Source organism: Canis lupus, chromosome 30, assembly GCF_003254725.2.
Source record: "Canis lupus dingo isolate Sandy chromosome 30, ASM325472v2, whole genome shotgun sequence".
Classification (NCBI taxonomy): Eukaryota; Metazoa; Chordata; class Mammalia; order Carnivora; family Canidae; genus Canis; species Canis lupus.
In genome coordinates, this window is record NC_064272.1 from 27238077 (window position 1) to 27266046 (window position 27970).

Here is a 27970-nt window from a genome sequence, read left to right on the forward strand (position 1 = left end):
CCCCACGTCCCCGAACTCCGCGGCTCGCTTCGGGGTGGCCAGGGCTCCGCGGGCGGCGCGCTGCGCTCCGGGGACCCCAATCCAGGGACGCCGCGCCCCCCCCACTCTCCCTCGCATCTGAGCCCGAGTTCGGGGGGGCCGGGGTCACTCTGCGCCCCCTCCCCCCCACGACAGCGCGGCAGGCGGGCCGCCTGCCCCCGCAGACCCTCTCGGCCCAGGGCGGCGGGACAGAGACCCAGAGCGGCCCGGGCCGGCGCAGCCCGGGTGCCGCACGGCGCCGCTGCTGGACCGGAGCCGCGCGGGGCCGCGCCGTCCCCGAGTGATGACGCGCTTCCTGCCCTCCCGGCGCTCGCGGGCCGTGCGCTCGCGCTCGCCCTCGGCTCTTGTTCCGCGCCCGGAGCCAGCGGCGGCGGCAGCGGCTGAGGCGGCTGCGGGAGCGGAGCGGTCGCCGGGCGCGCGGGGGGACGCCGGCTGCACTCCGGGGCAGGCGCTCTGCAATGAGACAGTAAATGCATCCCCCGGTAAGGCGCACGGCTCACTCGGGTTTCCCTCTTCCTCCAGCTGCATGCACGTTGCATGGATTTCTCGTGTCTTTTCCCTCCCCTGTACAGAAGGAAAATGTGGGTGGTTTTTTTTTCCTCCCGTTTGCATCTCGTGAGTGATGCCAATGCAGAAAAAAACCCGCAAAGCTCCCAGATTTGATCTCCTAGGAGGGCTTTTTGCAAAAATAATAATAATAATAATAATGCTAATAAAAATAAAATTAAATTAATGCACCTGTCTATTGCACATGTATGTTTCACTGCACTCGACCCGGGCGCAGCGGTTTGCAAGCAGGCTGGCAGCCGGCGCCCGAGAGCGGATTCCTGGCGGCGGGCAGCCCGTCCCCTCCGGGGCTCCCGCCGGGTTTCCGGTAACTGGGCTTTGAAAGGCGGCCCCGCCTGCACGGAGTGTCCCCTCGGCCCCGGCCGGGCCCCGGCGCCCGCAGAGTTGGCGCGGGCGGAGCGGCTTCATTCCAACGCTGGCCGCCGCGACTCCAGCGCCACTTTGCAAACAAGTCTCCGGCCGCGGCTCGCGGCGAAGACAGCCCGCGGGTGCGGACGGAGCTGGTGCGGAGCTCGTGCGGCCGCGGACCCTCCGAGCTGGACTCCGCGACTCCCCCTCGGCGGCCTCGCCACCGGCACAGCTGCTGGCTGCGGAGGGGCCCGGGCAGCGCCCCCCCAGAGCGAGAGCGGGCTTCGGCTTCAGCGGCGCTGGCCTCGCGCCGCCCGTTCCTTCCTCGGCTCCGCCAGCGCCAGTTGCGCGCCCCCGGGGAGCCGGGGCGCCCGGACGCCGGGCATGTCGGGGTTCCCCGCGGGGCCCGAGGAGCGACGTTCGAGGGCGCCATATTTTCCGTGGGTCTTGGCTGCGGGGGCTCCGGGGACAGCGCGGGGTCCCGGCCCCGGCCGCGGCGGCGGAGGCGGAGGCGGAGGGGGCTCGGCCGGGAAAGTTTGCGCGCCGAGGCAGGCGCGGAGGCGGCCGCGCAGGGCGCACGCGGAGCCGGCCCCGGGGAGGCGCGCGGCGGCAGCGCGTGGCAGGCAGGCCCGGCCCGCGGGGGGGGGGGGGGCGAGCCGCCGTCAGGGGCTCCCGGTCCCGCCGGGACGCGGCGCGCGGGCTCCCGGGCGCACGGAACACGCCCCTCGCCCGCTCCGCCCGGGCCGTGCGCTCGGCGGCGTCCCCGGGCCGGCTCCTCCCGGGCGCCCCGCCGGAGCCGATCCCCGCGGGAGGGGAGGCGGGAGCGGCCCGGGGCTGTCGCCGCGACGCCCGCTCTCGGAGGCCAGGTAAGGGGCGGCGGGCGGCGGGCGGCGGGCGGGCGGCGTTTCCCGAAGTTGGGGCTCGGGTGGGGCGAGGGGAAACTTGACCGGGCGCGTCCGCGGCGAGTGGAGGGCGTGAGGGGCATGCAGTCCGAGCCCGCGCCCCGAGGTGGCGGCCAGCGGCCGGGGACGCCGGGGGGCGGGCGCGCGGGCGCCTGGCGCTGCCGAGACGCGGGGGCAGGAGCGGGAGCAGCGGGCCCCGAGCGCGCGGACACGCGGCGCCCCGCCCCCTGCTCGGCTCTCACGGCGGCCGCGCGTGCCGGGCTGAGGCGTTCGTGCCGCTGCGCGCCCTCCCCGCGGCTCCCGGCTCCCGAGCCTGCGGCCGGCGGCTTCCCGGGACGGCGCTGCGGGCTTGCTCGGCGACGTGCGGTCGCCCGCGGCCTCCGCTCCGTGAGGGGCGCAGGAAGGGCGTGTTTGCCGACCCGCCGTCACCCGCGCGCGGAGACCTGCCGGCCCCGCTCCCTGGCGTCCCGCCGAGGCGGTGCCGTCCTGTCGAGGTCACGTCAGCGCTCGGGGCTTCGTCGCCGGAGAGGCTGCGGGGGCCACCGGGAGGGGGCTCGGACGCCTTCCTCTGAGGCGCGCCCTGGGAGTGAGGGACCGCGCCGCCCCTTCGCCAGCCCCCCTCAGCCGGTGCCTCCGGGCCGAGGGCCCCCACTGCGCGTCGGAGGTTTGTCTTCCGTGATTGCAGATTTGGGGTGTCGGCGCCAACCCTGGGGGTGCGGGTGGATGTCCCGAGGGGCCTTGACGGCTCCCTGCGTGAATGCTCCTTCTTTTTTCTTTTCTTTTCCCATTGAGCCCTGGAATAGTGGAAAACACCCAAGAGCCCAAGATACATTTATCCGAAATTAACATAACTAATTTAGGAGAGAATCAAATCAGTTGCAGAAAAGCATTTATTTCATAAAGTTCCCAGTCTTTAGCGGTGGTACCTTGAATCGCAAGAAACACAGGGTTCTTCAGATTGGGGAAGTCACTGAATTTTCTCTGCCTTGGTACTTGGTACCCACTTAGGTTATTAAGGATATACAAAATAGTGTTAATTAAAGTGTCTTTTTTTTTTTTTGACATTAATGTTGTGCTTCTACTTCAATCAGAAAGCAGATTTTTAAGACTTAACTCTTAAATGAGTTACTGGCTTAGGCGAATAGGTGTGCCTTGAATTCACTAGTGCTAAACCTATTGTTTAGGGTTTTTCAAACCAAACACTGTTTTTTTTCCTAGAGTATTTTTACAGGAAGTTGGGTTTTACAAAGAGGAGTGTGTGTGTGTGTGTGTGAGAGAGAGAGAGAGAGAGACACAGAGACTGTGATGGGTAGAGATAGAGATTTCTAATCCAGGTTCTGTTTTGTACCTCAAAATTACACTGATTCCCATCTTCCTGCACCCCTCACTCACAGCAGATAATTAGTTCCCAAGAGCAGTTAAGGGAGGTTACGGATGGTGAACCATCTAAATTTTTACCAACTATGCTCGGAAAAAAAAAAAAAAGTCTATACATCTAAAAATGTATTTATTCGTTTTAGCATAATGCTTTGTAACTACATATATTTCACATTGTGTGCATGTACTACATGTTGTATGATAAAAATTAAATTTAAAAAATCGCTGTCTTAAAAAATCTGAAATAAAAACTTAAGAGAAGTTGCAGACCCTTCAATCTTCATTCCCAAGTTTACTACTTTCATGTTTATGATTTCTTATGCCTCTCTTAACAAGGTGTTATAAATTGTGCTTTGTTGCCTCTTGCCTGATTCATATTATAACTTCGTGACTTGATCAAAGGTCTTGCATTTTTGTTGTTGTTGTTGTTGTTAAGAAGGTTTTATAACTTCAAAAGATTAGAAAACGTCTGTGCTATTTGGAGAGTTGCCTGTCAGTTTACCCCACTGTGTGGTGTGTATGTTGTGGTGTGTGTGTGGCCCGTCCAAACTCTTGGGACAGTGTCTGAAACTTATGATCCATGACAGACATTATTGATTCAGAACTTTTGAGTCATGATGTTTTCTAGGAGATTTTAGGTGGAGTTTGGCCAATACAGGAAGTACTAAAAAAGAGTTAAATAATTCAAAGTCAGTTTTATTGGGTACAAAAAATTTTAAAGACAAGAAGGAAAACTTAATAAGCAGGGCCAGAATTACAGCTTAACTTACGCAACTGGTGCCTTTTTAATTACAGTACTTTCCCCCAGAACTTCTTAATCCTATTATTTTTATATTTAATAAGGAGACTAGTTAAAACATAAGCCAAACAGAACTATTACAAATAATGGGGATAAGTGGTGGGTTCAACCAGATGTTTTGCCTGAAGTTAAAAGAGTTAAGGAATCTGAACTCTGTCAAACTCCCCCTGCAAGCCCTCCCTACAGGCCCCTCCTCAGTAAGCAGGGGATTTTAAGGGGCAAAAAATCTTGAAGGGGGTGGAGACAGAAAACCAAAAAAGAAATGACGAAATGCTGAAGGTAGGCTTCTCCTGACATCACCATCCTGACAACCTTTGGCTCTGTGGCAGGTGCCATTTGAATGACAACTGGTAAACAAGGCTGGGTACAAAATGCTTTGGTTGTAAGAGCCTTTCTTTATTGTCAGCCGGAACTCTGAATTAAGACTGGGCTCATTTGCCACCCATTTCACAGCGGATTTTCAGAGTCAATGCCAAGAACATGATTTTTTCCCTTAACCAACAATGTAATTTCAGCTAAAGTGATGCTGTTCTGAATATGTAGGAAAAATAATGAATATTTGTATTTCCTTTTTACTCTTCTAGCTTCAATCTTTTTTTTTTTTTTTAAGATTTTTATTTATTTATTCATGAGAGACACACGGAGAGAGGTAGAGACATAGGCAGAGAGAGAAACCGGCTCCCCAGCTGTGAACCTGATGTGGGACTCTGTCCCGGGAACCCGGGATCATACCCTGAGCTGAAGGCAGACGCTCAACCGCTGAGCCCAGGTGTCCCAACTTCTAGTTTCAATCTTAACAAAATTCTCTAAGTCTCCTATTCACTTAGTCAGCAATTGTTTTGAGGACTTACCATGCACTTCATGCTAAGAAGACATCCCCTGTCCTAATCTCACATGCTGAGTTCCTAGGGAGTGATATTCATTTGTACTTTACATATCTAATAGATGAGGGGGGGTGGTGAGTATGTGATTAAATAGTATTTGAAGGACAACATAATAAACAAAGGATATGAACAGTCAGTTCCCAAAAGAAGAGAGATAAATGGTCAATAAACATGTGAAAAGATTCTTAACCTCCACAATGGTCAGGGTAATGCAAATTTAAAACACATTACTTTTCTGTCCACTCAGTTAACCCACTTTTTAAAAAATCGGTAACATCTTCTGTTAGATGTGTGTGGGGGCAACTCATAGACTCTTGGGAGTTTGAATTGCCAAAAAACTTAGGGAAAGCAGACAATTTCTCTTTAAGTTTGGAATGAACTATATGCCCCAGCAATCCCATATTTGGAGGCCTGGTTTACAGAAAGAAAAACATCAACATACAAAGATCTGTGTGTAAAGATGTTTATTGTGGGGTTATTCAAGTAAATAAGCAATATGAAATGTCCATCAGTAGGATAAATAAATAGGGTTTATTTTGGATTATTTTGCAAGGGATATCCATGATGTATTAAATGTAAATAAAATCAAGTTATAGAGTATCAGATGTAGTATGATCCTATTTCTGATTTGAAAAAAAAAAGCCCTATTATAGAACACTGGAGAAAGATATGGAAGGACACATAAAGCTTGAGATTGTTTAAAATTGGCAGTGGGAAAGGGGGAAGGGTGATTCATGTGTTTCATATACACCTTGATTGGTTTACTTAAACACAAAAACTTTTCTATATGGAAGCACTTTAAAATAGTATTTGGTTCATGGATATGAAACTTTATTGAGACCCTTTTGGAAACAACACCACACCTGCTTTCTCTGATGCTTTCTGCAGCAATCTTTAATCTCTTTGGAAACTTTCAGTTAATTATCTTTTGACATTCTGAGATTTCTCAGTTTTGAGTCAATGCTTTCATTGTAAAGGATGGCTTTAGAAAAAGCTGTTTGTTTACCTTTATCCCCCAGGAGAGAAGTGAGAATAAGAGATCAAGAAAGCTCTTAGCAAGCACTTTCCTTTTCCTTGACTTTCTCTGAATCCGACTCAGGGAAGGTCTGGCCAATTGCACAGTCTTCTCAGATAGCAGCAGCCTCTCCTCAAGCTTGGTTTTCCTGTCCGAGGCTCAGAGAGGTACTGTCTAATGGCTCTGCTGGCATTTGAACTCCCGTCTCCTTCTACAAGATCTCCAGCTTGCTGACTGCTCTGTACCATTTATAATCTTACCTTCTAGTGTGATTTTTGAAACTTGATAGAATTTTTTTTTGAAACTTGATAGAATTTATGAATTCTTGGCAGTTAGCACTAAAATCAAACTTCGAAAAACAGTGGAAACTCCATCCACGTTTTAAGAAGTCCGTGCTACGTGACCTTGTGAGTCCTAGTGGGAGACTCAGAGTCTCAACCCACTGCAAGCCAGGGCTCTGCTGCACAATTTGAAAATCATGGTTTTAGATACCACCAGTGGTTCCCCAGCTAGAATGCATCAGAATCACTTCCAGGGCTTGTTAAAAGCCAGATTGTTGGGCCAGGGTTTTAGACTCTGTAAGTCTTGGGTGGAGTTTGTTAATTTGCATTTTTAATAAGTTCCCGGGTAATGCTGATCTTGGTGATCATGGACCATACTTTGAGAATTGCTGGTTTTGAGAAACCAGCTTCCTGTTTTACAGATCTTGTGTTCTTGTCCAGCCAGGGGATTAAAGTTAGAATGCCAGTTAGGGCAAGTTAACTCACTTTTATCAATTTTACCAAGCAGAGAGACATAAATATTTGGGTTATGTTATTTGAATGTTGTCTACATCTCTTGTACGTGTTTGGGGATTTAATGATGGATAGATGCATGTTTACTCCACAGTGAAAGTCAGAGTTCATTAGTATTGTTTTAATATTCTGTAATGGAGTCTCAAGCGAGAATGAAGAGGACTGTTAGCGATTGTTTCATTTTTGGTTTTTGGTTTTCAGCATGCATGCATATGGAAGATTTGAAGCCATTGATTTCTTTTAACAAAAGTTGGCTACATGTCAAGGGCATTGTGAAGAAAATGGTGACCAGATGATAAATGTTGCTTAAATTGTATTGTAATCTGGTCATTAGTGCATTTTTTTTTTTTTTGGAGGAAATTAAGTGCAGTAGCCATTAATTTCAACAAGTGTTTATTTCACTGTTGCCAGAGGGGACATATTTCTAACAGTGCTTATCAGTGGCACATACATACTGTGCTGTCCTCAGGGACCCTTACTTTTGTATAAGTTCATAGAGGCTCAGATGACCCAAAGCTCAAGAAGTTTCCCTGAAAGGCTCCCTTCTCCACCGATCCCCTAATTCTAAAATTCTTTTTTTTTTAACATTTCTTTTTTTTTTTAATTTTTATTTATTTATGATAGTCAGAGAGAGAGAGAGGCAGAGACATAGGCAGAGGGAGAAGCAGGCTCCATGCACCGGCAACCCGATGTGGGACTCGATCCCGGGTCTCCAGGATCAAGCCCTGGGCCAAAGGCAGGCGCCAAACCGCTGCGCCACCCAGGGATCCTAAAATTCTTTAGCAGATAAACATTTGTTCTGTTTTTAGCCCCTTAATTTTAATGCTTTTTATTCTCTAATGATTTCACATGTAAGTTATAATAAGCAAAGCAAAATTGGTAGTAGAGTGTATGAAAAAAAGTGAAATGAGAGAGAACTTTTCATGAAACAGACCTTGACCTTAAGCTTATAGAATGAATCTCTTTTGTAGGATTTTCCACCCTGACTCTGTGTTGGGATCCCTTGGGGATTCTGATGCTTTGGTTTGGGTGGGGAGTTGGCATTTATGGGTGAGTTCTCCAGGTAATTCTGATATGTAGCTAAGGTAGAGAGCCTGGATCTATAGTCCTCTGCCTCATGTTGCTTCATTTTTTGAAGACTGTTCATCTGGCCCATAGTTCTTCCTCCCTTTGACTGACTGACTGTCCTTCCTTCCCTCCCTTTTTCTCTGTCTGCATTCTTTCCTTCCCTGAATGGAATAAACCAAATGACTTTTTCTGGGTGGTGGGATTATAAATGTTTAAAATTCCTAAAAATTACTTTTTTTGGTATTTTCCAAATTTTCTCTGTATTGAGGGTATGTTTCTTTTATAATCAGAAAACTTTAATAAAAATCGTATTAGTGGTTGGATTTTGGTTTTATACATATGAATTTACATTCCTCTATAATGATCAAATAACAAAGCTGTAACATCTCTGTATATACAGCAGTGAATGCAGTGTGCTTCCCCTTCTGTAATCCTTAGCTTGCTTTTGTTCAGATATTTTGGGATTATAGGTGTGACTTAATTCAGTTTTATATTATATAGCTTAATTTACAGGAAAGACTTAGAATTGAATTTTATAAGCCTGTTTTAAAACATTTTTCCTGCTTAATTTTAGATGCTTTATTAGTTTTTCTGATAATCAGAATTTTTAAACAGTGAGTCCTGTGGTACCATCAGCATTTTGGGTGACTTGAAATCTATAGAGATTGTCCACTCAACTCAGTCCCTTGGCCACCTCTCATTGTTACCTTTTCCTCTACCCTACTTCAGCCATCTCTTCCATGGTTATTTCTAGACAGAGGGTATTTAGCATCTTCTAGAGACATTTTTGTGTAGCATAGGTTGAAGGGAGGAAGGGGCACTACTGGCATTTAATCCCTAGAGGCCAAGGATGCTGCTATATGTCTTACAATGTATAGGACTGCCCCCACAACAAATAATTCTCCAGCCTAGAAGATCAGCCATGCCAGTGTTAAGAAACCCTTAGTGTCCTTGTTTTCTGTTTTTGTTTTTGTATTTTTTTTTTTTTTTAAAAACACCGGTCCACAAGGGAGAGAGATTTGGTGTGATGATCCAGCATGAAAATATGCACACACAGCTGGAACAAGTTTCCTCAAACGTTATTTACCCTTACTAGGTATAATGTACTCTTAGACTTTTTATTTTGTTCAATTAAAAAATGCTCATCATAACCCACTAAATTGATTTCACTTCCCACTAGCCCTTGGTTTGAAAAACACGGTTTTAGACTTTGTCATTACCAGTAACTGCACCTCCAGCAAAATCTTCACAAGCATTCCAGTGTGACCCTCACTTGTTTTTCATCTTACTCCCTTTAGTACCCAGTTCCACCTAGCCTTCACCCTACAAGGGCCTCTGACCTGGTGACCCTTCCACTTTTCATTGACCATATCCCTCTCTCCTCCCCTGAGTTCCCCCCGCCCACAGCTCAGGTGCTCTAATACACCCTCAACTCCCTTGACCCTTTCTCCTTTCATCTAACTCTCTTGGGAAAACCCCTCCGTCCACCTACCATGCTCCTGCCTGAGGCCTAGGAACCGGCTAGAGAAAACACCTGGCCATCTGTATCGTCTCTCTCTTTTGATTTATAACTATAGATCTCAAGGGGGACTGTTGGTACACTGGAATGCACTATCGTACCCCACCATATTTCTGTCCCCACCCCCCTTTCAGCTGATGACTTGGCTTATTTCAGGGAGAAAAACAAGCAATTACGAGTTTCATCCTCCTCCTTCCTATTAAATCTGCTAGCCTATCTACAACTGTAGCCACACAGCATTGTATCCACAGAGCTTTTTAACCACATGTGCAATGGATCCTGTACTCATGCATGTATCTCCTTTCCCTTCTGCATAATCGTCTTTCCTTCTCGGATGGATAATCCCTCCTGAGAGAGATGCTGTAGTAGTAGTCCTCATATTAAGGAAAAAAAGCAACAACACAGCACACTCATGACCCCGTCCCCCCAATCAGTGACTCTTGCAGCTGCGGAGGTAACATTGGAGCCAACTGGTAAATGAAATGCACCCTACTCTCCTTAATAGTAAACCTTTCTGGAAGAATTGGCATACATTCTGCCCCATTTCTCCCTGCTCATTCTGTCTTGAACCCACTCCAATTTGGCTTTTGCCCCATCCTTCACTGAAGCCACGCTTCTTCAGGTACCAGTGGTATCTGGTGGCCAGCTCTTCTCTATCACCTTCTACAGCCTCTCAGCAGCGGTTAACCAGCTGATGGCTCTCTAGGACCTTTCTTCACCTGGCTTCCGTGCCACCGTCCTCATCAGGTTCTCCTGATGCCCTGGCTGCTCCGCCTCCAGCTCTCCTGCTGGATCTCCTCATCCTGGCTCTTGAAGGTTGGGGGCACTCCCTCACACTTCATTTCATTTACCAGTTGGCTCCAATGTCACCTTCGCAGAGGTCTCCCTGGCATCTCCTAGCCCTTGCTCTCAAGCCTCTTCCTTTTTTGTTTTCATATCATTTATCATTCCCTGATATTACATACATGATTCATTTATTGTCTACCCCGCGGCTCTAGAATATAAGCTCCATGAGAGAAACTACCTGGCACCGTGTCCCCATGTGTCTGAAGCAATGGCTGGCACGTAGGAGTTACAAAAAAATGTTAATGAGTAATTGATGAAGAAAACTTGCTGGTTATGGAGGTTAGCCTTAGATGAGGAAAAAGAAATCTTTTCCAGATTTGAGCTAAGGAAGAGAGTAATATAGATGTGGAAAAACAGTGTCTCTTGGGACCAGTATTTTTTTTAGGTCAAGTGTTAAGAGTTAGAGGTTCCAGGAATGAGTGAATGCAGCCCATCCTTGCTAACTACTTGTTGAGTGATAGAAGGCGAGGATAGCTAGCTGCAGACAAATGGTTGCCTCTCATTTTTATCTCTGAAGGAGGGGCACTTAAGCAGTCAGCTTGGTAACTTTTGTCACTGAGTTGGACACAGTAAATTCACTTGTCTCAAGTACTTATTGACCTCGATGTTCTGGTGGATTGCTTTGGTGCATCACTCATCCCCAGAGTCCACTTGACTGCATGGAGAGAGGTCTCCTTTCTCTCCTGCCGTGTTTGAGCCCCTGGCAGACTGAATTTTCCTGCAGATCGGTGGCGATGTTCCCTGGTTCCCTCAATGCTGCTCTCTCAAGCACCCAGCTTAGGGAGTCCCAAAGCTTCGTGTACTTAAATGACAATCCCTGTCTTCTCTTTTTGCATTGCTGCAAGACCACCCATAATTACGTCATACTTGGGCTAGGACCTAGGTTGTTGTAAGTAAAGATACTTCCTGAGTATGGCCCGAGGTCATGCCTGGCAAATCTTCCCAGAGGAGTGTGGATTATTCCTGGGTTTGAGAGATTACATCAAGGGCACTTTAAGAGGCTTAATTTTCTCCTTGAAGGGCTTTCTATGGGACTCAGCACCTGTCACTCCCGGGCCCTCCCCAGCAGGGTTAAAGGGTAAGGCATCAGCCAGGGCAGCCTGAAGAGCAAGCACAAAGCAGGTGGGTTTAGTACATCCAAGAAGGAAGGGCAGATGTCTTCATGGGAGATCTTAGAGTCATTCCAGAGAAGTTAATTGCTTAAAAACTGGGAGGCCTGAATGGTTCTAGGTCAGCCTCTCCCTTTGACAGGGAAAGAACTGAAGCCCAGAAGGATGAGAATTACTGGGGCCGCTTCGCAAAGCTGGCACTGAAATTCCATGTTCCTGACCACCACCAGGTGCTTTTCCTTTTCTTGGGATATCTGGTGGGACCCTGACCATAATTGGTGGCTGTGGTTCTCAGTCATGTGTGTGCTTCCAAATCACCAGGGAAGCTCTTAAAAATGCTATTCCTTAAAAGGTATAATGCTAAGTGAAGCCAGTCATTCAGAGAAAAACCAATGCCATATGATTTCGCTCACATGTGGAATTTAAGAAACAAAACAACAAAGAGGCCAACAAAAAACTCTACTCTTAACTCTAGAGATTGGACTGGTGGTGCAGCGGGGCAGACGGGTGGGGGTAGAGGATGGATGAACTAGGTAATGGGCATTAAGAGCACACTTATCCCGACTGAGCACCGAGTAATATATAGAATTTTTGAATTGCTATATCGTACACCTGAAACTAATATAACTCTGTGTTCATTATACTGGAATTAACACTATTCCTAAACCCACCCAACTCACTGAATTGGAATCCCTGAGAGCGAGACCTAGGGACCTATGGTTTTTTAAAAATTACTCTAGGGAGACACCTAAGAGAGGTTGCCCGAGAGGGTGTGTAGGAGGTAGTCCCCCCGTAGGCCTTGCACACTGGATAGACACAGCTCCCTTTTGGTGCAGGACAACCATCCCAGCAGGATCAGGCTGCTGCTAACTCTCCCACACCCCCTCCGGTTACTGGGAAAGACCCTTTGGGTTCCAGGTTTTTTTTTTTTTTTAAGATTTTATTTATTCATGAGACACACAAAGGCAGAGACCTAGGAAGAGAGAGAAGCAGGCTTCCTGCGGGGAGCCTGATGTGAGACTCCATCCCAGGACTGTGGGATCATGACCTGAGCTGAAGGCAGACAGATGCTCAACCACTGAGCCACCCAGGCGCCCCTAGGGTTCCAGTTTTAATGCACATAAAAAAGGTCTTTTATTTTCTTTGAGGGCATCTCCGCAATGTGTTAGGTCCTACTAACAGGGAGAAAGAAAGGTGCGTTCAGTTTGAGGAACTCACCTCCTTGAGGGCCATTAGGGTCCTTTTGATCCGGATCTCTAGGTGCCTGAGTGCCAAGGGCGGGTTGCCAGCTCTCAGACCAGCTGGTGCCTGATGCGGACGGTGGGTGCCCCCCTGACAGAAGGAAGAGGGGAGTGTGAGTCTGCTGAGCAGGGATGGGTTTGGACAGTTTTACGAGGATGTTAAATCATTTGCTGGTTCTTGCTGGTAAACTTGCAGATGTTTTGGAGCTCTAATTTTGTGAGGGTTGCTACAGGCTCAAGACTCCACAGCAGAGCCTGCACTGATTGCCACCTCCCACCCTCCCCACCCCCCACCCCCACCCCTGAGCTGGCTCTCTCACTAAGTTGACAAGTAGTTCACATGGAGCTTTATGAATGTACTTGGTGATACTAGAACAAATCCTGTGGAATCTGAAACGACACATCAGGGGCCCGAGTGTCCCCCACAGAAGGAACAGCAGAAGGGCACTTTCCTCTTGAATTGCAAGCTGACAGATTGAGTTTGTTAGGGCTGCTGTAATGCAGTACCACAGATCCGCAGCTTCTACAACAGAAATTTATTGTCTCAGTTCTGGAAACTAGAAGTCCAAGATCCAGATGTGGGCAGGGTTGGTTTCTTTCGAGGGCTATCAAGGAAGCTCATCTGTGCCAGGCCTTTATCCTTGGCTCGTGGATGTCTTCTTCTTGTGCCTGTTTTCTGTGTCCATGTTTCTCCTTCTTAGAAGGACATCAGTCATAACGGATTAGGCACCCCCCCCCCCTTTTAATGTCTTCATTTTAACTCGACTACCTCTGTAAAGGTCCTGTTTCTACAGAAGGTCACATTCGGAGGTCCTGGGGAGTTAGGACTCCAACATACCATTTTTGAGGGGACACGAGTCCATGCACATCACAGGTTGTCAAACTGACCCGTGTCTTAATTAAAATCTGATGTGGAGTGCTTCTTATTGAAGCTACCTTTTTAGGTGAAGGGGACCCTTGTTGGTAATTGTTGTAGAAGTCTGTATCCACCAGTTTTACTACCACCAGTTTTACTGGGTAGTAAAACTTGTCTGTGTGGTCCAAGGTAACAGCCCTGTGAAGTGGGTGCTGTTTCTACTTTGAGGAAGCTGAGGTGTTCCAAGGTTTATATGCCAAATACTGGGTAAGTTTGACTTAAGCTCAGATTTTCTACTGAGGATAGGTTTCTCCCATAACATCTGTGATTCTCAAACCTTGCTCTGTGTGAGACTCTTCTGGGAAGCTTGCTAAAATACAGGGTTAGGAGACCCTCTGAAATACTACTGAATCAGAAGCTGAGGTTGCAACCAAGAAATCTCTATTTTTATTAAGTTTCCCATGGAGATTTTGATGCATTCCAAAATGTGAGAATGAGTGCTACCCTACAATAGACATAATATTTTAGGGAGGAATAACCCACCCTCACCATCAAGTGCCCATTTGAGTTTTCGGCAGCTGACTTTCATGGGAGGCCCTAGGAGGCATCATGGAAAGGTACTCCTTGGACCAGGGGACGCTGAGAGCCCCGGAGGATGTCCTTTCATAATTACCCCTGCCACCATACGGATGTGTATGGTTGGAGCACTTTGGTTGTCTGGGCCATGCTAGTTGTCCCTCAGCTAGTGGGAAATAAAGCTAGCTCAGAACTTTCCGTGCCACATAAACCACAGTGGGGAAAGGGTGGGAGATAAGCTGAGAACATGCATCCTTAGCAGAGCAAATATAAAACTGGCAGTAGGACAAGGCAAGAAAAAGTTGTCATTATTAAGTATTTGTGATTATAAAACGTATTCGTGTTAACTAAAAACATGCTGGAGCATGTGGGTGAATCACCTGAAGAGATGTTAAAACATGGATTCCTAGGCCCCAGCCCCAGAGATTTGTTTCTAATTCTGAACTGCTGGTCTGTGGACCACACTTAGAGCAGGCAACTGCTCATTAATGAAAGACTGTCACTGTGTGGTTTCATCTGCTGCTACTACAATGACCAGCCTCTCTGCATAGTGAGAACATTTAGAAGCCTGGGCCATTGCCTGCATATTATAACCCAAACTCAGGATCAATGTCCAAGTTACGTTACCATCTTAACTTCATTTTAGTGATTACATAACAAGACACACGCTCCCTTTGCTAGGGCTATATCTCTTAGGATATCCTTAGCCACCACCCTCAGAATTACCTGGGACTAAGTTTAAACACTGTAGCTGCAGTCCCCAGAGATTCTAATTTGGTAGGTTTGTGTGGTGTCCAAGAATGTGGAGTTTTTATAATCAGAAGGTTGTTAGGTATACTGAAGTTTTGAGTGCCATTGAGCTAAGGCTTGGAAATCGGCTCTGCTTTAAACCAGCCCCGTAATAAAGGTGTAAACACTGTTTGATTGCATTGTTCCCATTTTCTGGCTAGGAATGCTGTTGTTTGGTCTCAAGTTACAAGGACCTAATTCTGCAGTGGAGATGTAATTTGAATAGATTGTTAGAGTTCTGTTTGAATAATCACCCCCTCCCTTTTTGACATAAGCTCACGCAGTTCATTTTAAGGTAAGTCTTAAAACAAAAGTTGTGTTCTTTGTCCAGGTAAATTCCTTTGGAACATTGATAGTATGTGAAATTTATTACAGACTTTTGGAGTTAATTCAAGGGGGCTTTGTGGTTTTAAACTGCTCAGTTAAGGATGACCTTTGGTAGAAATAGGTTTATGTTCTTAGGCTCTGTGTGCATATTAAAAATTTTTTTTTGGTACACTTGAAGGCGAGAGTTGGGAGAAGGAAAACTCTTTTATTAGTAAAGGAGATTCAATTGCATGGACTAATAGATCTTGGTACTCGATGCTCCCTAACAGATGTTTCTGCAAATTGATCCTCCCCACCCCCACCCCAACAAGATTCTCAATTCTTCTTTCTGGAAGAATGGCAACCTTGACTTTTAGAAAGAGGAGCTAAAATTAATTTTGTTTCATTGGACCATGCATGCCAGTCACTTTCTGTAATGTATTCTTGAAAAGTTAGAAATAAACTATTTTGAAAACCACAGCAGGAACTGCGTGTATTTCTTAAAATCAATACAGCTGTACACCTAAAAAGGATGACATTGACTATGGGTAACCTGACTCAAAAAATGTACCAGGGGAACTTGTCGTGCTAGCCTCCTTTTTGTGAATTAGTTTGCTAAGTAAAGATTTCTTTTGTGATGCAAATGATTCCCGTAGGACCCTCCTTTGTTTCTTAGTTGTTTGAAAACTATTCTGTGTGCTTTCTCTCTGTTGGTGTTCAGTGGGGTGGGAGGAGTGGAATTGGCGCAGGGCTGCTGAGGAATGGATTTGGTCTCTCATTCATTCCTCCAGATCGTTTTCTTCTTAGCTCCACAGCCAGCACGTGGTAGGAGTTCACAGAAGTTTGGGGGATGGATTAAACCATCACGTTGCTGGAGAAACTGAAGTGTGGAGAGAATGGGGTCAAGTGGCTTGTCCACATTGGAGAACAAGGTGGCAGGAACCGAAGAATCCTTCATGCCTTCTGTGATCCCCTTTTCACTATCTTTTCTCCGACTTATATCTTAAAAATTCATAATTTATTAGTTGAGAGTCTTTTAAACCAGGGAGCGCCATGCTTGTTATGGTTTCGGAGGCAGCCTGTTATCAAGGATAAGCCCTGGCTTTGAAGACATTCATCTACTTGGGAAATGTTTTTCTGAGTGTCTATGAGCTGCATGGTTGATACAGCCTGGAACAAAACAGACCTGGGCCCTGTCCTCACGGAAAGCAGGATCTGGCAGGGTATATGTCAGCAGGAGGCATTAAAACAAACCAGAACGGGGTTGAGTGTAGCGAAGGGTCATTGATAGTGTGACCTTGGGCAAGTCACCCAATCTCTGTAAACCTTGGTGTCCTCAGTAAAACAGACAAATCAAGGATTTGGTGCAAGGATTCAGTGAGCTGAGGAGTGTAAAGCAGACTGTGTGTTTCTGGTCCCATGGTAATTATCTGTCATTTAAATTGTTAAAGAGGTTGAGTATGGATGTATGTTTTTTTTGCCTCTCTGCCGCATTGGCCCTTATAGACGACCTCGAGACAGGAGTTGGATGTATTTATTTTTCTTTCTGTTTTGGATCATCTTCACAACAATGGGGAGATGTATTGGAGGGCTGTGCTGGTTGGTTTTGCCCATTGACTGATAAAGTTGAGGTCCAGCCAGGGAGTGGAGTTACGATTTAGAGGTGTGCTGCTATAGTGTGCCCTCAGGCTTTCTTTGGTCCCTGGGGGGCCTTACAAAGTCCTTTTCTAAGTGTACCAGGACTTGGGAGAGTTTGGGAGAACTGTCACCTCTCTCAGTGTATCTATAGGACCCCCAGAAGCAGGAATTAGTTTAGTGGATTTTAAGGAGCCTTAACAGAACAAAGGAAAAGGAAGCAAGGGCTTCCACAGGCTGTGAGAGCTTTAAATGAGAGATGCAGATGAGCTAGACCAGGTTCCCCCAAATTTCTCTGATAATAAAACTCACCCGAGCGCTTGTTACATTTCCAGTTCACCAGGCCTCCACTCATCTGGGCTGGGGCTCTGGAATCTGTGCATTTAATAGTTACCCATCTGATTCTTAGCGGGGATGTTTGGGAAACACCCGCTTAGATCGTAAATTTCCTTGTCCTTGCTATTTAAAGTTGGTTCATGGACCAGCAACATCCGTTCCACCTGGGAACTTGTTGATACTCTCCGGCTCTACCCAGATCTGCTGACTCAGAATCGGGATATTAATAAGACCCCAGGGTGAGTGTGCACACACAATAAATTTGAGGAAAATAAGGGCTTGTGTAGAAGGGCAGGGACACCTGTTAACATTTTAAACCAGAGAGGTGGTGGTGGGCCAGAGATTTGACTTCGTTTTCTGATTCCAGTTTGAATGCTCATCCCACAGCCTCTGGACTCCGTTCTTACTGACTCAGGGCCTGTCTCCAGCCTGCTGTCAGGAGCCCTCACTGTCCTGCTAATATTGCATCTGGGAAGAATGATGCCTGGGGACAGGAGAGCACTGCTGGGACTTCCCAAGTGTGTCATAATTCTTGGCGTCCATTAACCCTGTCAGGATACCTTCTTAGGGCCCCAGGGAGAAGACTGAGGTCCAAATGTAAAAGTCCGTGATTGTAAGTTTGGAGACCTGTCGGGTTTTGCATCATACCAGTGGTGGGTGCCTGCAAAAAATTGTTTTATCTCCATCCAAGGAAGGATCAGCTGGAGTGCAATTTTTCTAATGCTCCTCCAGACTCTTAAATCCTCCCTCTCCAAGCACAATGTCAGAGCAAATACCCTCCGAGGCACTTGCCAAATGGCTTGAAATAAGCGTCCACGCACATTTCCGAAAAGACAATTAGAAGCTTATTTGAGGAACTAAAGTCCTGCTGTGCTAGACATTATAGTCAGAGAGAGCTCAGTGCCAGTTGGGGAAACTCTCTATCTCATCCCAGCCCTGCTCTGAGAAGCTGAGTTTGGGAATTGGACAGGACTCCAGGCTTGGGAGAGGAGGATAGGGAGGAGGCAAAGGAGGATGGACAGGCCCCATAGAGGAACAGTGGCCGTGTCTCCTCCCCGGAGAATTGGAATTCTTACATATACAATCGAGTGGAAAAGTGAAGGTCGTCATGAATTCATCCACACTTGAATCCTGTTACTAGTTAGTACTGGTGTTGTGGCCTGGAAGACTCTTTAGGAAACTGAGCTCTGGAGAGATCAGGAACTCTGCCCAAATTCACACATTGGGCTTGTGGCAAAGCCTGGGTCAGGATCCAGGGATCTTGGTTTGTCCTCTATGCTGTCTCTGTGCTCTGCTCCCTTCCCTCTGGGAGGGAAGATGGGAAGACTATGAAACTTTACAATAATTGGATCCAGATGTGGTGGCCCTGCCCCTCCTTTAAAACTAGCATAATGCGGGCATCCCGGGTGGCTCAGTGGCTTAGCACTGCAGTCAGCCCAGGGCGTGATCCTGGAGACCTGGAATCGAGTCTCATGTCGGGCTCCCTGCAGGGAGCCTGCTTCTCCCTCTGCCTGTGTCTCTGCCTCTCTCTGTGTCTCTCATGAATAAATAAATAAAAAGATTTTTAAAAACCTAGCATAATGCTTTTTTTGTTTTTTAATGGAATAGACTATTTTAATCTGCTGGTTTCACTTGCTAGCCTACCTTCCTCATAAAGGTCAGGAAAGAAGAATCACAAGCTGGTAAATATCCCCCTCGTCGGGGATGCTACACCAGGTCATTTCTCTTGGCATGAGGCATCAGCTCACATGATTTACAGCACCCAGGATGAGGGAAACCTCCTTACTGGACATGGGTAGAATGTTTCTGTTCAAAGTCGGGGCATGGATTTATATGCTCTTGTCAATGTCCACAGGGACAGATGCATACTAAATTTTTAAAATTAAATTGTGAGAAGGCTGAAACTTTACCAGGACTTTTTAGCTTGAGTCAGGGACCCTAAATGGTCTCAGTGCAGAGGCAGGGGGAGGATGTAGCTGTTTCTGTGATGCCTCACTGCTTGTGTGGAAAAATCCGAAGCCTGTAATCATTTATGCCACACGGTGTAGCAATCCATTACACATTGCCTTGGTTTAAGATAGTTTAATGTGTGTGCCCATTTTATTTTGTCCAGTAGATTGAGTTTTGAGGTCAACCCAGACATTTTTTGGTCCACCAGCCCAGGAGCACGTTATTAGGTGATCAGGGCATCCGGGTGTAGTGGTCAAAGGAGGTGCCTTGTGAAGGTCAGACTTGATGTAGAGGCTGAGGGCTCTGAATTTTGGCGTTCCACCATGTTGTGTTGGCTGAGTCAGCCAGGCCATTACAACTGCTTCTTACTAATATGTCATATTGGTTGAGCTCAGTGAAGTCTTAACAAAACACACAATTTGTTGAGAAATTAAATACTTTTAGATTATAATAGAAGCAAGCAGTCAGTGGTGTCAGAGGTTTAATTTGCCTTGAAAACTGGAGAGAAATCCCATGCTTTAATATCAGTGATAGAATAACAGTGTTCCACGGGAATTGGGTTTGAGAACCATTGGGCTTGGCCTTGCCACAGTCAGTCCAATAAGAAGCCAGGGCCTGGCTCTGTTCTTCAACTGGTGGCTAAGGTGCTGTCTTCATCAGGTTACCCAAAGAGTGTTCTCGGGATCAGCAGCCTCAGCATCACCTGAGAACTTAAAAGAAAGGCAGCCCCATCTTCCACTCACTGAATCATAATTCTGGGGTAAGGGAATACAGAATCAAGCAAGTTCTCCAGAGTATTCTAATGCACACCAAAGTTTGAGAACCAGTACTGTACAGTTCATAAGCACTAAAAGCTGTTTGAATGTGCATTCTGTTGGGTCATTTCCCAAAGTATTTCATGTTGGGTTGGCTTCTTGTTCTGGTAACTCAGGCCAAGTGGATGGGGTAAATAAAGTTGGATTTCCATTAGTGCTCAGTAATAATTAACAACAGCCAGCCCTACTGTCTGGTTGGATAGGACAGTCCAGCTCACCTCAGACTGGGCTCTGCAAAAAGCACTTTCTGGTTGTGACTTGAGAAGGAGTCCATTTAAGAACACTTACTCTCTCTCCAAAAAAAAAAAAAAAAAAGAAAGAAAAGAAAAAATTATCTCAAGGATGCCTTTCACAGTCACATTCCTGTCAGGGATAGACAGAGATGGACAGATCTCAGGGAGGAAAAGGTGGAAGAGATGCCAAAACTGGCTGAGGGCCTTGCAAAGAGACGAGTTTCCTGCTGAGGGAATATCATAGCAAAGTGGCAGGGCTAAAACAGCCGATGTTTTTCACCTGTGTTTCTGTTGGCTGTGTGATAGCAAAAATGTTTGATGAGCATTCTTCTCTTGAAAGGACTTTTTTATCCTAACAGTTGAAACACAGCTCTTTGAGAAACATTTCCTCCATAAGGAAATGTTTCCACCTGAAACAAAATGAATGTGGAGATAGTACTGACTTTGAGGTAGAAGAGCAGAGCTAAAGGTTTCCATTCATTCATGCCTTGCTCTGTGCTAGGGAATGTACTGAGCAGAGTAAGACAGGATTCCGCTCCGATGGGGTTCACGCAGAGGGAGAAGGAGGGGTGGCTGCTAGGCTTTCCTGGCAGAGGGCACAGTAGGTACTGAGGGCTAGAGCCAGCCAGTTAAGGGGCTCTGTGACCTGCTGGGAGTGTGTCCCTGGAATTTGTGGTACTTGGGGATGTGTGGAGGCTGATCTAATGACTGTCCCCAGGCTACATTCAGAGGACCAAGTTCCATCTTTTCTTTCAGTATCTTAGTGAATTGTGGGCGCTCCTTCCCTGCCCATAGGATAAATCACATCCTAAAACCATAATTATACCCCTTTTAGTTGAAAACAGCTTAAAAATAACTTTAGGGAGGTCAGGTCTGCATGGAGGTTGGGGTGATTTTTTGAGGAATATTGGGGAAATATAATTAAAAGCAAAATATTTTCCCAGCCTAGAACACTTCTCCACAAAGGCAAAAGAAAAAGAAAACAATTTATTATTGAATACGCATTAAACCAGAATCTGATGAACATCACAGGCAGCCTGCTGCAAGGATTGCAAAGCTATAGATTGTAAAGATGGAAAGAAATCTCATTCTTTTATATAGCTCAGTGGATAACAGTGCATTATATTCATGTCTTCAAGATCAAATTGCTAAATTTATCCTGTTTTTACTAACTGGAGGTAGGGCTTGCAATTTAGAATAATGTGGCTACTGAAGCTAGGCCCTGGCCCTCGCAGGAAACTGGGGGATAGAGCCTTATCTTCCTTGATGATTGCATTTCAAAGAGGTGCTTCTTAGGTAGTTGCAAAAGAGGCTTATTTGATTTGCATTTGACCTTCCAGCAACAGCCCTGTTCCTATGCCCTAGTGAGAGTGGCTTAATTATCCTGGAATCAGAGTTTGCCCTTAGCTGGTAGGGGTTCCTAGCTTTGGCTGTAGACATTGCCCTTAGACAATTGTCGTTCCCCTCTGGCTTCAAAATTCTCATCTGAAAATAGAAGTTGTTGGACTTCTCTGATGAAGTGACTTGGAGGCTCTGCCTCTTTTCCCGTTTCCCAAGCTACCATTTCTTCTGTCCCCGTGCCCAGAGCATCCTGGCCAGGCAGCAGCTGCAGCCTGGCTCAGAAATCTAACCAGCCTCTCTATATGCTAATTATCAAGTTACAAAACGACTTTTGGAGCTCAGGGTGGGGAATGAATTGGAGATGGCATCAGGTCTAGGGGTGCCTGTTGGCAAGGCCACCTGCTTCTCCTCCCAGGCGGGAAGGTCTCCGGATAATTCTGCACCTGACAGTTGCTATCTGATTTCTCGCTCTTTGTATTGGGCTCACCCTTGCCTCTATGAATTAGTTAAACTTGCTCACTTTGTCTCCCTCCCTCCCACCTGCCCTACTAGCTTCCTTCCACACCTTTGTCTCTTCTCTCCATCTCCAATCAGAATCAGGAAGAACCTTTGTTTCTCATCAGTTTAGTGCATGGGCTTTCTGTAAAGTGGCAAAGCTTTATATGCTTTGCAGACCAGGCATGTTATACTTCCTCTAATGTCTGAAGAAGCTTAGAAAATTGCTTTAGCATGGCCTTATTAAGGGCTCTCCAAGAAACTGAGTTAAATGACAATATTCGTGTATAGAAATTTCCTCTTGGATATTGTTAAAGTTACTTGATAACTCTTCAATTTCTGGATCAGAAAATTGTTTTCCCTGTTTATTCAGCCCTACTGTGGGAACCTCAGACTTGGCATCTGGGTTGTGGAAGAACTGAATCCAGTCTAGATGGACATTTGTGAATTTAGAGCTAAGGAAAGCTTCTGCGTTGGCCAAAGAAACTGAGTCTTGGCCACAACGGTGCCAGTGGGCAGTGAGGTGGCACCACTGTTTAATGGGACAAAAATATAAAAACTAGGGTTATCAGACTTTTCCATCTACTTTCATTTTCAGACCAATGTGTGGTTGTTCTTGTGCCTTGGCTTTGTCATCTCTGGTTACCTACATTCTGGCCTTCTTGGATTCTACTTGGTATTCAGCATAGAGAGGACACAGCATGACTACCCTTCTATCCTTGGATCTTGATGATGTGGTCTGGTGAGAAAGGAATGATCTCCCAAGAAGTTGCGGGGCCTTGGAGCAAGTTCCCCATGGTGGCCAATCTTGAATTCTTTAGATTTTAAGTCCACTTAATGTTATGTCCCCCTCAAGATGATGGCAACCAAATGAGACAGTGGCTATTCTATATTCAGTGTAGTGCCTGGCCCCAGTAGGTGCTCTGCAAATTTGCTTCCATACCCTTTTTCTTGGAGAGCCCACCCCTATCCTGGTTGTACCTGGCAGACTCATTCATCTTTGAGAAAGGACATATTACAGTGATACGCTCTTCTAGAATCAGAAAGCCCATCAGCATTCACAGCAGCAGCAGGAACAGATCCCTCATGCTTTTGTCCTTTGAAAGCCTTCATACCTCCTGATGATTAAGGAAAGAAAGCTTTTGGTGTTGGAGTAGTTTGGAAAGACGTATTAAATCTGTCTGATTGTCGTAGCCACTGGCCGCAAAGGGGTGTTGAACACTTGAAATGTGGCTATTACGGCTAAGGAACTGCATCTCTGATTTTTAAAAATTCATTTAAATTTAAATTTAAAACCAGGTTTGGTTATTGGGAAACTTTTAAGTGTGTTTGGAATAACTTGGGTACAGCTTTTTCAGCTGTAAATGTTATGAAATCGAAATACAGCTCAAGCATTTCCAGTGAAGATTAAACATCCAAATTGAGATGTGTGCTCTAAATGTAAGAGGCACAGCAGATTTCAAAGCCTTGGCATAAGAAGAATGTGAAATACTTCACTAATGACTTTATTTTTTAGTTTCTTTTTTTTTACTTCACTAATGACTTAAAAATTTTTTTAATATGTATTTTTAAAGATTTCTTTATTTCAGTTTGTGTGTGTGTGTGTGTGTGTGTGTGTGTGTGTCATGCACGCGTGCACAGGGGAAGGAGCGGCGGGGGGGGGGGTGCGGGGGAAGACTCTTCATTGTACCCGGAGCCTCTATGCAGTGCTCTATCTCCCCACCTGCCCACCTGGAGATCATGACCTGAGCTGAAAACAAGAATCAGACACTTAACTGACTGAGCCATCCAGGTGCCCCTCATTAATGATTTTTATACAGATTCAATTTCATTTGAAATGATAATATTTTGAACATATTGGATCAAATAATATATATTTCTAAAAAGCAAGATCACTTTTTTCCTAAGAAGTAAAAAAATGTGGCTACTAGAAAATTTTAAATTGCCTATATGAGTCATGTTATGTTTGTATTGGATGGTGCTATCTTAGGTTTTAGCATATCTGAAATTGGCTTGAAGGGCCCCAGGAAGCTGCTGTGTCTCAAGTTCCTGGAGAGAGTGATGCTTTCTGAGCCTTCTTCCGTGGCTTGCTTACATAAGGAGCAGAGCTCGCCACTTACAGATACAGACCGTTGGACATCCTCCCCATCTTAATTCAGTGCCCTCCTCGGGCCAAGTTGAAGAGAACATTCTTTTCTATAAAGGTTGGACCATTTTAGGAGGAAGCCTAAATTCTTTATTTCCTCACAGTTCCAGGGGCTCCTCTTTTCCATCAGCTCTCTTTCCTAAAAGATGGGCCTACATCAGGGCTCTTTGAGGTCCTTGTTGATCTAATTTAGTTTCATTTTGTTTTTTTGTTAGGCCCTCAGTTGAGGAACAACAGTAAAAGCGATGAGCTTGATCAAAGTGGGAAATTTAAATGCTGACTCACTCTATGCCAGACATGCTCAAAGTCATGTGGTCCAGACTTCCACCCATTCACAGGGAAGTCATGGGCCAGGGGAGGTACTCTGGCAACTAGCTGAATTGTATTTAAAAGGTTTTTAAATGCTTGTTTTAAAAGGTCCTGAAGTTTGAATTGATTACATATTTTCTTTTCTCTTTTTTTAAAGACTTATTTATGACAGGCACATAGAGAGAGGCAGAGACACAGGCAGAGGGAGAAGCAGGCTCCCTGCAGGGAGCCTGGTATGTGGTACTCGATCCCAGGACCCTGGGATCATAACCTGAGCCGAAGGAGACACTCAACTGCTGAGCCACCCAGGTGCCCTTGATTACATATTTTCAATTGAATTTCGTATCACTTTTGATGAAATTGGTTAACCAGTCTTGATTTTTAAAAATTAGTTGTCATTCCGACACATTCTTTGAGCACCCTGTGTAGGGGGTGGAGAAGGGTGTAAAATGCCATTTCCTGGAGGGGGAGATTACAACTATACGTATACCTGCATATGGAGGAAAACAAGGTAAGCTTGCATGTGAAACTGACAGTGAATGTTAGTCATTCTAAAGATTTAGAAGAAGGAGTGATTGCCGTCTGTGATCAGGGAAGGTTTTGAGGATTCATTCTTTGCATCAGACTTAGCTATCAGGGGTTTTCTGAAAGTAGAGCCCATGCGTCACCTGCATTAGAGATAAATGTTAAAAGTGTAGATGTCTGAGATGGAGGTGAGGCCTATGATTGTGAATTTTAACTCCTCCCCAGTTGGATGCACTTACAGGAGCATGGTTCAGATTATTTCTAGTCCCAAAAGATTAAAAGCAGTTAGTTGCTATTAATTTAAAATGGTAGTTTTGAGGGTGCCTGTGTGACTCAGTGGGTTAAGTGGCATCTGACTCTTGATTTCAGTTCAGGTCAGAGGTCTCAGGGTCATGAGATCAAGTGTGCCTGCATAGTTGGGCTCTGTGCTCAGCAGGGAGTCTGCTTGAGATTCTCTCTTTCTGTCTGCTCCTCCCCCCTTTAAATAAATAAAATCTTTAAAAAAAAAAAAAAAGCAATGTTTGTCTTCTCTCAAATGATCTGAGCAGTAGGTCATTGACCCTGCAGCTTTTCAGAGCATGATAATCAGAGTTAGGAGGCATTCTGGAGGTCTCCAAATGGAAGGTACCAGGAATTCCTTCTCTTGAGAGTTGTTGTCGTCTTCTTACTATTGTCTGTCCTTGGCGATCCTGTCCCTGCTACCTCACAGCAATAGAGAAATGCCTGCCACAGAGAAGCCCCATGTCCCACTCCCATCCTCCATGCCATCTTTCATCCAGGCTACAGATAGTTGCTTTTATTCAATCGTCTTCAACAACTCGTGGTTTCTGGACGTTTTTCCTTTCTTTCTGTGGGCCACTGGTTTTCAACCCTGGCTGAGAAAGCAGTTCTCAAGTCAGCTGTAGAAACTTGTAAACTGGCAGTGCCTGAACCCACTCCTAGAGACTGATTTAGAGGGTCCAGAGTAGAGTGTGGGCACTGTTCTCAAAACCAGTATCAAATCACCACCCAGCCAGTCATACAAGCCCACAGTCAGCTGTCCTCAGAGGGCTTCTGGTTGTCTGCCCAGTGCAGAGCAGCATGGGCTGGACCTCTTTCACCAGCAAGAGGAGGAGGTTGTCCTAAGGCAGCCCAGGGTCACATTAGCTCTTAGAAAGTCACCCAGAGGGAATGGCTTGTATCTCCTTGTCACCAGCACCCAGCCCAGCTCCTGACCTGTACCTGCAAATGTGTATGAGTACATAGATGGTCCCTGAAACCGCAAATCTTCTCCACATGAACTGTCAGTAAAAATCAGGTTTTTCTTCATATACACTGTGAAATTGATTTTTCTAAGACCTCAAACTCAGACCTTTCGCTTGGTAATGGTCCCCCTCTGTCACAGCTGAACTTGCTGTTAATTATAACAAGATGTTATCTTAGTAGCAGAATGGGTAGAAACAAAGAGAGCACTACCAGCTGGATCTGAGTCCCGGTTCTACTGAGGCTACTTTGAGACGTTGGATAAAATTCTTAACTGGCCATGCCTGGCTTTGCTCATCTGTAAAATGGGGATAACAGCTGTAACAGCCTCAGTGGGTTATGGTGGGATTAAAGGAGATGATGCATGCAAGGCACTCAGCTTGGCCTAGAGTACATGCTCAAGGACTGTTTCCCATAAGCCTAAAGATGGTGGAGACTGGGAGTTGTGGGAGCCCACTTACGGGCTTCTGTCCTGGTTTGCTATGCCCTCCTCACTTCCCTCCTGATGGCCTGGATCAGGCTTCTTCTCGGAGGTGCCTGGAATTGTGTGTGTGGCTCTAGGGAGGGGAGATGGGTGGGAAGTTGGGGGTTGAAGGCCTTAGATGGGCTTAGTCCTGTCCTCCTTGAGTGAGGCCTGTAGGGTGTGGACTCATGCTGGCAGCAGATGACAGGGGGCTGCCCCTGAACCAGCCACACTGGTGGTCGTGATCCACCCCTGTGCTTTTCTAGCTGTATAGCTGGCTTCCTCCTGGGGACCAGCCACTGAGTCTCAGCTGTGACTGTGTATTAGGCTCACCTGGGACCTTCTAAACCACATCAGTACCCAGCCCTTGCATGAGGCCAGTTAATCAGTAACTTCTGCAGCCCAGACATCCCTATTTATCTTAAAAGATCCCGTGGTTATTTCTAATGTGCAGGTGGGAACATGGTGCTGTAGGGCAGAGTGAATGCTAAAGACTCCTGGCGGTCTTGAGCCTTTGGGTGGGATGTGTGTCTGCTGGGGTGCTGGTGAGTCCCCTCACAGCGGTGGTAAGTGGCATTGACTTTAGTCTCATTCCCGTCACGAGACAAACCCTTCTATGCATCCCTGGGACTGAGTGGATATTCATAGGGAAGGGTTGGATTTCACAGGGGATGTTCCCCAGGAGAACTGGGGGAGACCAGCATACAGGTCTCTCAGCCCGTTAGTGGTTTAGGGAGGAAAGGTGTTTAATTTGATATGTGTCTTCTTCCATAGATAGGACAATGTACTCGTGCTTTGTTGCAAAAGGGTGGGAGTTTTGCACAGGATATGTCCCCTTTTGGGCTTAATTAAGCCTCACGAAAATGCTCCATGCACCAGGGTCAGGTGCTCGGCCAGCTTTCCTTGTGCTGCTCTCACTTAGTATGGAGCATTTGCATCATTGTTTGTAGTAACAGCTGTTGGAGTTAATTTGGCCTCACAGTTTTGGGGAGAACTTACTCATCACCCCCATCTGATAAAGTATAGTTTGTGGAGAGCCTTCAGCCCCGATGGGTGTTAGAACTCTGGGGAGGTCTGAGCAACCCCCAGCCTTTTGTTTGTATCTTCAGGTTCCCCTCAGGTCTCTTGACCTGTTAACTACCTCTTCCCTGGGTGAGGTGGGGAGGATTTGTTACAGGAACTGGTTTTCTCCAGCGCTTGGAAAGGCTTTATGAAAACACAGTCCAGCCATGCACATTTATATGGATATGTCTGTTGTAGTAGGACCCTGCTTGGTGAAGGCTCTGGAGACACTGTGCTGTGGTGTCTTACAAGTGCCTCCTGCTGTCACTTGCATGCTCTTTCATGCTTTTGTATGGGACTGCCAAAGACCCATGCCTGCATGATGGCTTCAGGTGGGGAAAAGGTACAACCTGAAATGGTTCACATTTCCTTCTCCACCCGCC

At 46.4% G+C, this 27970-nt stretch overlaps 1 protein-coding gene across 7 annotated transcripts in view; it reads left to right on the plus strand.

Moving 5' to 3' along the window:
* The first annotated feature begins 372 nt into the window (after positions 1-372).
* TLN2 (talin 2) overlaps positions 373-27970 on the plus strand; it is a 426878-nt gene continuing 399280 nt past the window's right edge. For 4 of the 7 annotated variants that reach the window (XM_049104468.1, XM_049104470.1, XM_049104469.1 and 1 more), the window contains exon 1: positions 381-521. The gene's annotated coding sequence lies outside the window, so the exon portion shown is untranslated. Of the gene's footprint in view, positions 522-1707; positions 1821-27970 lie in introns of those variants that run through there. The other 3 variants (XM_025472602.3, XM_049104473.1, XM_049104471.1) reach the window with 3 other exon arrangements.